This window comes from Pleurodeles waltl, chromosome 7, assembly GCF_031143425.1.
Source record: "Pleurodeles waltl isolate 20211129_DDA chromosome 7, aPleWal1.hap1.20221129, whole genome shotgun sequence".
NCBI classification, from domain to species: domain Eukaryota; kingdom Metazoa; phylum Chordata; class Amphibia; order Caudata; family Salamandridae; genus Pleurodeles; species Pleurodeles waltl.
The window spans coordinates 910065249-910081814 of NC_090446.1; the positions used below are offsets into that span (position 1 = coordinate 910065249).

Below are 16566 nucleotides of genomic sequence, written 5' to 3' on the forward strand. Positions count from 1 at the left end.
GGAAATGTACTACACCCTCGAGCAGCTGAATGGAAAATGTCATTTACCCTGTGTACATCTGTTCGTGGCATGAGCTCATGCCACGAACAGATGTACACTGGGTAAGTGACATTTTCCATTCAATGGCATGTGTAGCTGCAGATACACATGCTGTGCATAGACTAGTAAGCAGTTATCTCCCCAAAAGCGGTGGTTTAGCCTGTAGGGGTTGAAGTTGTTTGAAATTACGTTCTTAATACTGCTTGTCCTACTGTGGCTTGTTGTGTTGTTAACACATCCACGCAGTAATGCTTGGTAAATGTATGAGGCGTAGACCATGTGGCTGCCTTACAGATTTCAGTCATTGGTATGTTTCCTAGAAAAGCCATGGTGGCACCTTTCTTTCTAGTGGAGTGTGCCTTTGGTGTAATAGGCAGTTCTCTTTTTGCTTTTATATAACAGGTTTGAATACATTTAACTATCCATCTGGCAATGCCTTGTTTGGATATTGGATTCCCTGTATGAGGTTTTTGGAAAGCAACAAACAATTGTTTTGTTTTGCGAATATGTTTGGTTCTATCAATGTAGTACATTAGTGCCCTTTTGATGTCTAATGTATGTAATGCTCTCTCAGCTACAGAATCTGTTTCTGGAAAGAACACTGGGAGGTCCACTGTTTGATTTAAGTGGAACGGTGAAATTACTTTAGGTAAGAATTTTGGATTTGTGCGTAGAACTACTTTATGTTTGTGTATTTGTATAAAGGGTTCTTGTATGGTAAATGCTTGTATTTCACTTACTCTTCTGAGAGATGTGATAGCTATTAGAAAGGCTACTTTCCATGTTAAGTACTGTATCTCACATGAGTGCATGGATTCAAATGGTGGACCCATGAGTCGTGTTAATACGATGTTGCGGTTCCACGAAGGAACTGGTGGTGTTCTTGGTGGGATAATCGTTTCAGACCCTCCATAAATGCTTTTATGACTGGGATTCTGAATAATGAAGTTGAATGCGTAATTTGCAGATAAGCCAAAATTGCAGTCAGATGTATTTTAATGGATGAAAAAGCTAACTTGGACTTTTGTAAGAGTAGTAGGTAGCTTACGATGTTTTTAGCAGATGCGTGTAATGGTTGAATTTGATTATTATGGCAGTAATAAACAAATCTTTTCCACTTATTTGAGTAGCAATGTCTTGTGGTTGGTTTCCTAGCTTGTTTTATGACCCCCATGCATTCTTGTGTAAGGTCTAGGTGTCCGAATTCTAAGATCTCAGGACTGCGCTATTAGGCGAATGTGGTTGTGAATCGCCCAATGCCATATCTTTTGAGCTAAGAGACACAATTGTGTCGAGTGTGTCCCTCCCTGTTTGTTCAGATAATACATTGTTGTCATGTTGTCTGTTTTGACAAGAATGTGTTTGTGGGTTAGTAGTGGTTGAAATGCTTTCAACGCTAGAAATACCGCTAGTAGTTCTAAGTGATTTATATGAAGCTGTCTCTGTTGAGTGTCCCATTGTCCTAGGATGCTGTGTTGGTTGAGGTGTGCTCCCCACCCTACCATGGAAGCATCTGCTGTGATCACGTATTGAGGCACTGGGTCTTGGAAAGGCCGCCCTTTGTTTAAATTTATAGTATTCCACCATTGAAGCGAGGTGTATGTTTGGCGGTCTATCAACACTAGATCTTGAAGTTGACCCTGTGCTTGTGACCATTGTGATGCTAGGCACTGTTGTAAGGGCTGCATGTGTAATCTTGCATTTGGGACAATGGCTATGCATGAGGACATCATGCCTAGTAGTTTCATTACTAATTTTACCTGGAACCTTTGGTTTGGGTGCATGGTCTGTATTACGTTTTGGAATGTCTGTACCCTTTGTGGACTTGGAGTGGCAATCCCTTTTTTTGTGTTGATTGTTGCTCCTAAGTACTGTTGTATTTGACACGGCTGTAGGTGTGATTTTTTGTAGTTGAGTGAGAACCCTAGCTTGTGAAGGGTTTCTATAACGTACTTTGTGTGTTGTGAACACCGTTCTTGCGTATTGGTTTTGATTAACCAATCGTCTAGATACGGGAACACATGTATTTGCTGTCTTCTGATATGGGCTGCCACTACGGCAAGGCATTTTGTAAAAACTCTTGGCGCTGTTATTCCGAATGGCAACACTTTGAACTGGTAATGTACCCCTTGGATTACAAACCTGAAGTATTTTCTGTGGGAAGGATGTATGGGTATATGGACATACGCATCCTTGAGGTCTAATGTTGTCATGTAGTCTTGTTGTTTGAGCAAGGGGATCACGTCTTGCAGTGTCACCATGTGAAAGTGATCTGATTTGATGTAAAGATTTAAGGTTCTGAGATCTAAGATGGGTCTTAGAGTTTTGTCTTTTTTTGGGTATGAGAAAGTACAGGGAGTAAACACCCGTTCCTTTCTGATGATTTGGTACTAGTTCTATTGCATCTTTTTGCAACAACGCTTGGACCTCCAGCTGTAATAGATCCATGTGTTGTTTGGACATGTTGTGTGTTTTCGGTGGCACATTTGGAGGGAATTGTAGGAATTCTATGCAATAACCATGTTGGATAATGCCTAGGACCCACGTGTCTGTTGTTATTTCCTCCCAGTTTCGGTAAAAATCTGTTAGTCTCCCCCCCACTGGTGTTATGTGTTGGGGATTTGTGACAATGAAGTCACTGTTTATTTTGCGGGGTCTTGGGACTTTGGAACTTTCCTCTAGTTTTAGGGATTTGTCCCCCTCTGTATTGTCCCCGAAAAATTCCCCTCTGATACTGGCTCTGGTATGTGGGCCTTGTTTGTGAGGTTGAGGGTTCTGTGCTCTGTCCCCGAAACCCCCCTCTAAACTGTGTTTTTCGAAATGTGCCTCTGCCCTGTGGGGAGTAGAGTGCGCCCATGGCCTTGGCCGTATCTGTGTCCTTTTTAAGTTTCTCGATAGCAGTGTCCACTTCCGGCCCAAACAACTGCTGTCCGCTAAAAGGCATATTCAGCACCGTCTGTTGAATTTCTGGCTTGAATCCTGAGGTGCGTAGCCATGCGTGTCTCCGTATGGTGACCGCTGTATTTACAGTTCTTGCAGCTGTGTCTGCTGCATCCATTGCCGACCGTATCTGGTTATTAGAGATACTCTGACCTTCTTCCACAACTTGTTGCACACGCTTTTGGAACTCTTTGGGTAGATGCTCTATGAAGTGTTGCATTTCGTCCCAATGAGCTCTATCGTATCTTGATAGCAAGGCCTGTGAATTGGCAATGAGCCATTGGTTGGCTGCTTGTGCCGCAACCCTTTTCCCCGCTGCGTCTAACTTGCGACTTTCCTTGTCGGGTGGTGGTGCATCTCCCGAGGTGCGCGAGTTCGCCCTTTTGCGAGCTGCACCTACTACCACTGAGTCCGGTGTTAATTGCTGCGTGATGTACACAGGGTCTGTTGGTGGTGGTTTGTACTTTTTCTCCACCCTTGGAGTGATGGCCCTGCCTTCCACAGGCTCTTGAAATACTTGTTTGGAGTGTTTCAACATTCCCGGTAACATAGGAAGACTCTGGTACTGACTATGTGTGGACGACAGAGTATTAAACAAAAAGTAATCTTCAATTGGTTCTGCATGCAGGGTGACATTGTGAAATGCGGCTGCTCTGGACACCACCTGTGTGTAAGCAGTACTGTCCTCAGGTGGTGATGGTCTCGCTGGGTAGCAGTCGGGACTGTTATCTGATACAGGCGCATCATAAAGATCCCATGCGTCAGGATCATCTTGGCTCATCCCTGTATGCGTTGGAGACTGCATCATTGGTGGAGTGGCCATTGGTGATGGTTGTGGTGAGCGATGTGGTGATGGTGGCGGAGTTACTTGTCTTGCCACCTTTGCTTGTGGCTGTTTGTCTTTCTTGGAAAGCAAGTTTCCTTTTCATTCGGATTGGAGGGAGAGTTCTGATTTTCCCTGTCTCTTTTTGAATGTGGAGCCTTCTGTGTGTAATCTGGCTCCCCTGCTTCTAGCTCCTGCCCAAATTTGTGTCCTTGCATTTGTGAGGACAGTCCCTGCACCTCAGTGTAGGAACTTGGTTTCGGCTCCGAAGCCGGATGTTTCGGTATCGAAACTTTTTTAACCATATTTTTCGGCTCCAAAGACACTTTTTTGGCTTTCGGTGTTCCGATATCTCGGTGCCGATCTTTTTCGGTGCCGGTTTCTCGATGTCGAGATTGCTCTGACCCGGTGTCGAGCCTGTTCTGTGCCGGTATCTCGACCGGAGTCGGATGACTTCGACACCTTGCGTGCCCTTTTTCGGTGCCGATGGCCGGTCACCTAATTTTCGGGTTAAGCCATGGCCTGTCGGCGGTGGCGTCCCCTGGGCTTTAATGTATTTTCCGTGAGTTTTGGCCAAGGGTGTTTTACTCATGGTTTTCGGCGTCTGTTCGGTTTCGCCCTCGTCCGAGTCCGAATCCGCGATGTAGAAGGTTTCTTCTTCCTCCAAGTCTTGGTGTCCTGCCGGCGCAGACGCCATTTGAAGCCTTCTTGCTCTCCGGTCTCTTAGCGTTTTTCTCGACCGAAACGCTAGACAGGCCTCGCAGGTATCCTCTTTGTGTTCGGGAGACAAACACAAATTACCGACCAGATGCTGATCTGTGTAAGGATACTTGTTGTGGCATTCGGGGCAGAAGCGGAATGGGGTCCGTTCCGTTAGCCTTGAAGACGCACGTGGTCGGGCCGACCAGGCACCCCTGGGGAATCAAAACCCCTAAGGGACACCGGAGCTCTTAAAAATTTGGTGTCGATCTGCGTTAACTAACCCGATAACGAACGTAAACAATACCGTAGAATTTTCCGAGATTTAACTAACTTTCCGAACCGAAACACGGAGCGAAGAGGAAAACGTCCGAACCCGATGGCGGAAAGAAAACAATCTAAGATGGAGTCGACGCCCATGCGCAATGGAGCCGAAAGGGGAGGAGTCCCTCGATCTCGTGACTCGAAAAGACTTCTGCGAAGAAAAACAACTTGTAACACTCCGAGCCCAACACTAGATGGCGGGATGTGCACAGCACGTGTATCTGCAGCTACACATGCCATCGAACATATGGTTACACTGCATTACTTTCTCCCATTCTTTTTTCATGTGGTTATGCTCTCTACAGGCTGACTTTATGGCTAAATTACCATGTTTATTCCAAATGCTATTTTTATTGTGGTGTCCTTGAGCATTGCAGTCATCATACTACAATATTAGCAACACAAAAATGTGCCCCATAATGCTTTGCAGGGCATTACTTTTACAAAACATTTTTGCTCATAATTCAGCCTGTGGTGGCCCTAGGCCGATGGGACCACCTTCAAAATGCTCTGTCTACATTATCTCTGGGTCCCCACACTAGGTTATAGTGGGGACCCCAAAATAATAACCCTTCCCAACATTCAGTGTCTTTTAAGCTTTCTCATGGCTAGAACTTTTGTTTTACAGCTGGGAGAAGTTTTGTTTTAAACGCCTTGTACATAATATCATTGCAATAAGCCTGCTAGCCCTAAAAACATGCTTTAGGGACGATGTATATGGTTACACTGCATTACTTTCTCCTGTTTTTTCCATGGGGTTATACCCTCTAGGGGGCTAACTATTTGGTTACATGACCATGTTTCGTACCAATAATATTTTTCTTATGGTGCCCTCTAGAGGCTGTTTGGAGCATTACTTTCTAATGCAAAAAAGGATTTCTGATAAGGGTGTTTATAATAATTGTATATGTTTCAATGATCTCTCCTTATTACAATTGTGACCATGACTCAGGACAACTTAACATCCTTATTACACTATGACTGTTTGAACACTCTTGATATGCTTGAGCGATCCGTCTAGTTTATTTCTCCTCTGTGGCTTTCTTGTGTCTTTTTTGGGGAATTATGTTAGCCAGACAGCAACTCTGATGGTGGCGTGGTGAAAGTGGTATTCTATTTGAATTAGCACAACAGCTTAAAATTAGAATGTTAAATGGCAACACTTATTTTTTGCTGCAAATAGAGGAAGAAGGTAAATGGAAGTACTTTAGTTACATGCAGGTCCACTACAGTTATATGGCAGGAAAAGACAAAATTATGATGTAGGGTTGACCAATTTATGTGGCAAGAAAAGTCCAGTTCTGAATTTTCAATGCCAATAGCTCCAACTCAAGCATATGGGAGACGTATTGTAGCCTACCAGACAGAGCAAAGATAGGCTGGCTAGCCTAAGACATATAAGGCCAGCAAACGGAAAGCAAGAAAATGTGAGTTACAAACCACAAAGCCAATGGAAAGCAATGGGCAGAATTACTAGGTTAGCTTTATGAATCCCCAAGATGTCTTTAGCACTGTTTTTATTTTATCTATCTTAACTATTCATCTACAAGCATTTCACTATTGAAATACTGAGGAAAGATTAAAAAATGTTATAAAAATACACATATTAACTTAAATACTGTAACACTTGAAAGTCTGTGTTTATACGATACATCTTTAAATCTCAATATGGAAAATGTCACTTACCCAGTGTACATCTGTTCGTGGCATTAGTCGCTGCAGATTCACATGCTGTATAGTCTGCCGTCTGGTGTTGGGTCGGAGTGTTACAAGTTTTTTTTCTTCGAAGAAGTCTTTTCGAGTCACGAGACCGAGGGACTCCTCCTACTTTGGTTCCATTGCGCATGGGCGTCGACTCCATGTTAGATGGTTTTCCCCGCAGAGGGTGAGGTAGGAGTTGTGTATGTTAGTAATAGTGCCCATGCAATGGAATGAATAAGTATGTACAAAATGAAGGTTAAAGTAATATATTTACAAATGTTGAAGATTACTTCCAAACGGCTACAGGCTCCCGGGGAGGCGGGTGGGCGCATGTGAATCTGCAGCGACTAATGCCACGAACAGATGTACACTGGGTAAGTGACATTTTCCGTTCGGTGGCATGTGTAGCTGCAGATACACATGCTGTGCATAGTCCGCCGTCTGGTGTTGGGTCGGATATATTTCTTACACATATAGTCCCTCACTATGTAATCATGTATTTACATATTCATTATTTTAGTCCTAATGTACAAAAGAAAAAAATTACTCTTAAATGTTTTACTCTGTCTCACCATCACCCTATACCTCTATCAATCTCTCCACTATCTCCACTCTCTGACCCAACCCAAACTCATTTTAGAACTATGATCTCCAAAATAACCCTTTTTAGACTCTTCCCTCCTCTACCCTTCTCGCCCTGGCTCACCCTAAACCTCAGTCTGCTACTACAACCTCACAAAAAACCCTACTAAATTCTCCCTCATGTATCTCTCCTTTGACTCATCCCAAACCTCATTTTACTACTATAAACTCCCTAATCCCTTTCTACAGACTCTTCCCTCCATCTCTCCTATACGCACCATAAACCTCATCTAACTACTATGATCTATCTCCCAATTAACACTTCGGGAAACTTCCCTCTTCTATCCATCCATTATTCTATTCAATACAACTAACTGACTCACAAGTCCTCCACTAAAATTAACTCATACCTTCCTATACTAATACTAAACCCATATTCCCCTGTACTAATTCACCACTAATCCTTTTGGGTTCCGGAGTAGTGTGCTACTCGCCGAAAAGTGCTTTGACGCCTTGTCAGGGGTAGTAAGAGCTAAATACAATTACAATTTTCTCTGTGCCACTCCACTCTACTCTGCGCCACTCCACTGTACTCTGCAATAATCTACTCTGCACCATTTCACTCTGAAACAATCCACTCATAGCCACTCTGCACCACTGCAGTCAGCAACGCTACGTCAATGCACTCTACACCAGTCTACTATACTCTATGCAACTCCAGTGCATGCCACTCTATGGGACTACACATTATGCCACTCCAATACACAACACACTCTGCCATTCCACACCAATCTAGATGACTGCGCTACGGCACTCTACGACGCTGCATCGTACACTGCTGAATTCAATGCCACTGCACTCTAGGCCTCATTATAATCTGCAACACTCTACGCCAATGCACTCTACATCAGTCTACTCTAGTGTACGCAACTTGTGTCACACTACGTGAATCCAAACTATGCTACTCAAATACACAACACACTCTGTCACTCCACAACAGTCTACTCTGCTCTTAGCCATCCCACTATATGACACTCAACGCCACTCTCCTCTATGCCATTTACTTTTAGCCATGCTGAACAGAAGCCACGCTGGTGTACAACATGGCTAAAACACATTGGTAAAGCCAACAGCTCTTGCATAGGTGAGATCGATTGGCTCTGCCAATATTGGTCATCTCCAGGGTCTTTACTTGTATGGCCACACAATGACGCGTTAAGCCGCACAGCCTAGTTCAAAGAGTGACCCAGTACTCAGATTCCAGAGAGGGGCAGAGGGAAAATATCAAGCCACCACTCTTACCCTGTGAACCTTCTGAATGCCATGCCCCAGGGTAAAATAAGCAAGAGTCGGCTGTCCTAATAATTTCATAGTGCTTTCGTAGCTCCTGCAGCCATATAAGCTAGATTCCCCAGCTAAAGACTCGTGGAGCAGAATGGATAATCTTGCAAGCCAACATGCACATAGCACTTCCCAGTAACATATCGCAATGACCAGTTAAACGGGAGAGAATAGCCCAAATGTGTAAAGTCAACACGTTTGTTTTCGTACCTAAAGAGACGAATAAAAACTGCCTTTGCCTTCAGTAACAATACAGGGCTCACTAAACAGGCCTCAGTGGAGAGTGGAGCTCCCAGTAGGAGAAACAACTAAGCGGAGGGAACGATTCCCACCCTGCACGCATTCCATGCTCCTGAATGCAGCTCCAAAAGCCCCACCACAACCTACATGTTCTGAATGGAGGTACGCCAGCAGCAAAGCTAAAAATACTTACCGTTTAACCCGAAGCAGCTCCCTTCCAGAAATAGCACAGAAATGTGCCAGTGAGAGCTTCCATCTCAAGCTCCTGGAGCATGACATTTCAGCACGGTTGCCTATCTAGTGCCACTTTGAATGCTTGCCAGACCCTTTGCTCGCAATACAGGCACTTCTTCAGCCTTTTCCTAGGGCAGTTGATGGAGGTCTCTGTCTTCCTTGTACAGTGGGTTCTATCATCCTCTTCCATTTGGGTTGCCTTTCTGAAATCTCATATACACAAACTTATGCCACAAAAAAGGGCATGATTTACATAGGTCATCCTCTTCTGCTAGACCATCTTCCATATCTATAACTTCTCTTAGTTGGGCCTCTCTTCACGAGAGGTGACACCAAAATTTAAACTGCCACCACACAGTGAACCTCTGCAGCCTTGCCCAAATACCAAATGTATGGCGCTAGGTGGCTTTGCTGTTCCTGAAGCTAAACCCACCAGAACATACAGCACTAAAACTAAGCCCACTCCTTAAGGTGCAAGATATGTTCCTCTTTACCCACAACCTAGGAATTGACTAACAGTGAGATGAAAAGCTGCTCATTTACAACAAAGGTTTCCAGTGCAGTCTACTAAAACTACTTACATCATGCACACACTCTGCCCCAAGTGAAAACACTATTGATGCACTGGTTACATTCAAAAGCGACAGATGGAGCCTTACATTTGCCTATTTACAGTCTTTGGTTTTTTGTTCTCAGTCTGTCTACTGACACATTTTCTTTAGTCTAACAGTCAGGTGGAAGAGAGAGATCGTAGTCTGACTTAGGAGTAAATTGTAAAGTTTGTTTTGTATTCCTGACACATATGGCCAATTAGGTGAAAGTGCACTCGTCCCACTTTCTAACTTTTGACATTGAGAAAAAAAAAAATTAGCTTGTGCATCAACTGTGAAACTCTAACACTATGGCTGCCAGAGCTCGCTAAAATCAAATTAACCCTGGATAAGGTAAGGCAATAAGGAGCAAGGCCACTTGCTGCTAGCACATCAAATGTGAAAACAAATTGCCAATGTCACTGGAGGAGGTATACTAAACCCCCGATCTCTCTATTCTCCAAAATTCTGGAAATTCATTTGATAGAAAAGGTAACAAGAAAAACCTCCATCAAATCTAGTTTGCAAATTAAACGTATAAAAACGAAAGTGGAATCAACGGATATCGAAGGTTGATTGGTTTCTTCATTGCTTGATCACTAATAATTCATTTAAACAATCGCTTCAACCAGAAAATATCAATTCTAAGACCTACTCCTAGTTTGTTTCTTTACATTTATACAACACTCCAAAAGGTACCTAACATTAAACTTGATCGATCCACCTCGAAACACATGCTGGTCAGCCACAGCCTTCAATATATGTTTTACTTTCCACATTTTGTGCGCATATCACTTGGGATTTTCATGCCCTGCGTCCACCTATTGCACAGCCAGGACCTAAGATCTTGTCTCCCTGCGCATACTGGGTTCCCTCAATTTTCTTCATACATGTAATCTCCTGAGTCTAATTTTTCATACTTTGTATACCCTTAGCGCCTATCTATGGACGCAACGCATAACTTATTTTCACTCACTCACACACACACACACACACACACACACACATTTCTCGCAAACATCGTTTATAAAGCCCACAAGCTGTCTTGCCTGTTTCTCCTCATTCCAGATAGCGGCTAAATACTGATTTTCCCAGCTCAGTACTGGTGAATGCCTGATTATTATACTTAGGCTTATACCCAGGCGCTGCTTTAGTTGACAAATGTAGTGCTAGGTGGGATGTAAATTCCTTTGTGCATTAGGGAAGTCATACCTAAGCGATTTAAGTGTAAACTTATTGGCCTAGAAACAAAGATACTAGAATCTAAAATGCACCAGGATATCATAAAAACATTAAAATTATAAATAATCCCAAGTAAAATAAGTATTTCTACAAATTAAATTATTAATGAAATAAAAGCAGGATCACAATTCAATGTTAATAACATTAACAAGCAATATGAAAAACAGTGTGTACTAGCTACATGTGCCACATTATACTGTCTCCGTCAGAAACGTCATTATGCCAGATTGTGACTATCAGATGAGTGTGTACATTCCCTACATAGCACCAGATATAAATGCTCAACTAATAACCCAATACCTATAACCAAGTACCTTTATTACAGTCCTGTTAACAAGGATATGTTTGTCCAGATTGCTACAAGGCAGAGCAGCATAAATAAAATAAAAACAAACTTGTTCAGAAGTAACCTGAATAACTATTTGACCCTTAGGGGGAGGTGTAATGTATCTACAAATCTCCAGGAAAAAAAACAAATTAATGAAATATTTCTTTTTAATAAACAACTCCCTTGAATGATTTTTCTGCCCTTCCTCAATTACTTTCCGATGCTTGCTTCAAAGTTTCCCCATTAGTGGTAAAATCATTGAGGTGAATGGCATTCTTGCAGATCATGCATCACAAACTAGAATGTATCTAAGTACTTTAATATTCTGTTCACGATTACTCAATTCAAGGGAACTCACGTTGGTAGAATGTAAAGCCAAAACAATCCTGCCTATATTCAAGCCTGCAGGATAGGTCAAGGGATGTGCCTGGTGATGTTTAAATTGTTTTACTTAGTTTTCCCAACATGTTGCCTTGATCTGTACATGTAAAGAGTAAATTAACTATATAAGAACAAGATCTTATATTCTTTGCATTTTTCATGAAAGCTATAGTGTTTGATCCTTCCTTTACGCCTGTCTCGTCTAAATATCTAACACACTCCTAACTGACTTAGGTCAATAGTGGCTTAATTACTCACAATTTCACCCTCTAAAGTGCTGCCACTTTTCCCCTGTACATCAATTCATCATCCTTCCTTTCAACCTTAATTTACAGTGCAAGTTGCACAAATAAGATTACACACTAGTATTGTAAAGCAGATCTGGTTGTGCACTAAACAAAAATCTCTGATCAATGCCATGGCACGTTAACATAAATATACTACAATTTACAAAAGAAAACAGAAATACGTAATATTGACTAAAAAAATGTTCAAAGTTTTCAAAGTCTGATAAAAGTATGGAATATATGGGAATTTCAGTCATGGAATCAAAAATGCAGGAGATGGCACAATTAAGTAGACTTAACATTACATCGAAATGAAGAGTAGGCAATACATGAAATGTGTTTGGTAGGTGTAGTTAATAATATACATCTGTAGATTATTTCTTTCATAACGAAATCGTTGGAATTACCCTTTTGTATAAAATACTTTGTTACACTGAAGTAAAAAAATATTTTTTGTAGTGGAATGAGAAAAAAGCTCCAGTGGTTGTGAAGATGAAAAACTACAACCTTGCCCTGCTTGGCTTCATAGAGACCAGATGGACTTAGTCCTGACAGAAAACACTGTCTCCATGAGGAATGATGATGTATTCTGCACATGAGGAGGAGGACAAGCCACACACACTTAGGGAGTAGCACTAATGCTATCACCAGCAGCGAACAGAGCTCCCACTGGATGGGAAGCCCCCCAGCGACCTTCCGCACAGGAACAAAAAAAAAAAGGTAAAAAAATAGGATGAACATGAATGTTATTCAGTGCTGTGTACCTACAAATAAGATTGAGGAAGAGAAATAAAAATAGGATTTACAACACACACCAGTCCTTCCTGGGCAAATACCCTGAGATAGACATCATATTGATGGTGGATCTCAATGTCAAAACTGGAGGCTACAACATCAGGTATGAAGTTGTCATGGGCAACCATGGCCTTGGCAACATTAACAAGAATGTTGAAAGTTTTCCAGATCTCTGCGCATTGAACAGTCTGGTGATAGATGGCAGTGTATTCCAACACAAAAGAATACATAAGGCAGCGTGGTGTCAGACTATTCAAAAGAGCATCAGATCGACCATGCCTGCATTGCCAATACATTCCAGAGGTACTTTTAGGATGGGAGTGATGAAAGCAGTGGACTTGGCGTCAGACCATCACCTTGTCGTGGCCAGTGTAAAACTGAAGAAAGCATGGATGGAACCGACAAACCAACACCAACAATATAACACCATTGTCCTCAAAGATGCACAGAAACAGAGTGAGTACTCAAGTCATCCTCGGAAATAAGTTTCAAGTTCGACAAGAACTAGAGAATGACAGAGAACCAGCAGAAATTCAGAGGGAGAAGATCAAAGTAAAAAATGACATCAGCCTGTCAGGATGTCTTGGGTCCCAACAAACACCAGCATAAAGAATTGATCTCCACCAAGTCTCTCTGCAAAATCCAAAATAGAAAAGAAAAGAAAGCTGCAGTCTACACCAGCAGAACAAGTGCAGAAAACGCAAAAGCTCTTTGGGGGGGGAGGGGTACACCAAAACCAAAAGGGAAGCAAAGATGAGCTTAAGCACAAACAGGGAAAGATCCACCAATGGTCTATGGTCTTGCCACAGAAGCCCAAGAAGCAACTAGCCATGGAAACATGTAAGAAAACAACATTGTAATGAGGAAACTCTCTGGCAGATACATGTCAGAAAGACCTGTTAAAGACAAAGCTGGGAAAATAATCATGGGTAACGAAGACCAACAACGAAGATGGGTGGAGCACTTTGAAGAACTCCTGAACCAGTCCGTGCCTCAGTCTTGACCAGATACACCGCCAACCGGAAAGGACTTCCAAGCAGAACTACAGCAGACCATTAAACATCTGAGAAATAGTATGGCAGCAGGACCTGACAATATTTCTACAGAGGCACTGAAGGCAGACATTGAAACATCAGTAGACATGCTCTATCCCATGTGTGGAAGGATCCGGAAAGAAGAAAAGGTGTCATCAGATTGGAAGAAGGGCTATCTCCTCAATATCCCCAAGAAAGGTGCTCTGAGTAACTGTGCAAACTACACAGGGATAACGTCTACCAACCCAGGCACAGAGGCATCCTGTACAAAATGAAGGAACAAGTCGACACTCAGTTGTCAAACGATCAAGGTGGCTTCTGCAAAGATAAACTCTTAAGCATCATCAGGAACTCTTACAAGGGAATGACCTGCAAGACAGTCAATGGATGACAACTCCCTGAAACCTTCTAAGTGAGGAAGCAGTTATCAGGGTTGCTTGATCTTCCCTTTTCTCTTCCTGCTGGCCACAGACTGGATCATGAAGATATCCATATCAGGGAGAAGAAACTGGATTCAGTGGACACATTGAATGCAAGACATTCTGGAACTTCTCTTTCATACTTATTAGCAGATGCAAGAGAAGAACGACAATGTGATAGCCACAACAGCATAACTTGGCCTCAACATTCATGGGGGGGGGGCAAGATCCTGAAGGCTAATACAGCCAGGATAGTGGCAGTCTCTCTTTCAGGCAATCCACTAGAAGAGATTGAGGCCTGCACCTACCTTAGTGGTGTCACTGACAAGCAGAGCAGCACCGATGCCGATGTCAAAGCAAGAATCACCAAATCAAGGGCAGCCTTAATTCACCTAAAGGTCTAGAGCTCGAAGGACCTAACACAGTAAACCAAAGTCAGGCTTTTTAACACCAGTGTAAAATCGGTCCTTCTGTGCAGAGCAGAAACTTGGAGGACAACAGTGACTAACCGCAAACAAAATCCAGACCTCCGCCACCAGTCTGAGGAAAATCCTCCAAATCTGCTGGCCAAACACCATCAGCAACAACGACCTATGACAGCAGACTTCCCAACTCAACGCCCATGAAGAAATCATGAAAAGATGCTGGGGCTGGATAGGTCACACCCTCCGCAAGCTCAGGTCAAAAAAGCACTAGGCAAGCCCAGACATGGAACCCTCAAGAGAAAAGGAAAAGAGGAAAGCCAAGAAACACCAAACCGCAAGGCTGATTATACATAGATAGGCTACACCTGGAGTCACACTGAATGAAAAGACCAAGACAACGATAGCTGAAGTGTCCTGGTTGACAGCTTATACCCCAGGAGGGGTGTTAGGCATTTAACAATGTTTACAACTCACTGAGTGATGGACTTCCTTTTGTTTAGGAAGTCTTTTAACCTACCTCCTACAGGGGTTTGTGTTCAGGGATGAAGAATGAAAGTCTTCTTGAGGAGCTTGAGGCAGATTCTTTAGAGTTTCCTCTCTTCTTTCCTGTTCCTTGAACGAAGGGTTTTGGTGTGATTTCTGTTGTTGTGACAGTGTAAAGAAATGGCTACCTCTAGTGTGCACTAGAGGCTGTGTGTTAGAAAACTGCCTTGCTTCACTTTTTTTTGTAGGGAATCCCCTGTAAATGATGGCCTATAGGTCTGTAATGCCACCATGACCTTTGCAATTTCATTGGCATTCTTCATAGCCAGCTCTGAGTCAAAGAGTTGCCCTCCTTTAAGTGGCAGGTCTACGATATTGGATTGGACTTCTGGTTTAAAACCAGATTTATGCAGCAATGTATGACTTCATGAGCACTGTGCCTATTTCCCAGCTGCCGCTAGCCAACTCCACTGTGCCTAAAGAAGGCTGAAAACAAAATTAGCAAGATTTTGTCCCCTTCAAATAAGTTCTTTGCTCTATTTAAAGTCTAGCATGCAAACGCTCTGGCTTGTAATCTATCTGTGGGCTTTTAACCACGCCCACTGCACACCCATCACTATCACTGATTCATGGGCTTGCCTTTCAAGTATCCTTTGTTACATTGGTAAAGGCTTTATTTTGTGCCTTCTTGGGGCAGTTTTGTTACCACCCTGGCCATCTACCTTGTTACATGGATAATTGCACAAACGCCAATACGTTTCACTGCAAGCAAACTTATTTATCCTTTTGTGTCTCTCCTTCGCACTCATGCTCATGTCGGCCATGGTGCCTTGAATCGGCTCGCTCATGTCAACTGTTTTACTTTTCATTTGAAATTTAAGTGGCAAGAAAAGTCCAGCTAGGAATTTACACTGTTAACAGATCTAACTCAAGCAAACGCGAGACCCACTGCATTGCAAATGTTTGTTTGTATTGCTTCGAAGATGAGCAATGAGCTCTTCCATCTCTTCCCAAATCTGATGAGTATGCCTATTTAAAAGAGCACTAGAATTAGCTATAGCCCCTCCGTGGCTGCAGCTCTTTCCATTTCTCTACCTAAAGCATCTACTCCGCTTGCTTTCTTTACTGAGTGGTGGCTCCTTAGCTATTGGGGATAGAGCCCTTTTCCTTGCTGCCGATACTACTTATGAGTTTGCCTCAACGTGCCCCTATGTGTAGGTTGGATCCTTGGTAGAAGTCTTTAATTCCCTTTCAAAATGTGGTCTTACTGCCTTAGCTGTACCTGGCCTGCTATAACCATCTCAGCCCTGCTCTATTATGCTAGGCAACATTGGAAGAAATTGTCTTTCTTGTATACGTGTTATAGGGTTTCAAGGAGAAAATGGGTATCCTCTTTTTCTACCTCCATTTCAATACCGAATGAGACAACTGCCCATGGTTCAGGGTGATGTGGTGGAGATGGCATCGAGAGATACGTGTCTGTCTCTTACTGTGGTGAACATGCATCGATATCTTCCTCTAGAATCACACAACCTGGAGAAGGGGGAAGTAAAGCACTACTGTACGTCCTCCCTAGACTAAATGCTTAAACGCAAAAAGGATAGAATAGAATACGAAACACCAAGACTTCATCCCCTACTTAGAGAAATAAGTCTGAGC

The 16566-nt window shown here is 42.8% G+C and overlaps 1 protein-coding gene across 1 annotated transcript in view; it reads right to left on the reverse strand.

Annotated features, from left to right (window-relative positions):
- NDST1 (N-deacetylase and N-sulfotransferase 1) overlaps nt 1–16566 on the reverse strand; it is a 484786-nt gene that overhangs the window by 266745 nt on the left and 201475 nt on the right. The window lies entirely within an intron of this gene.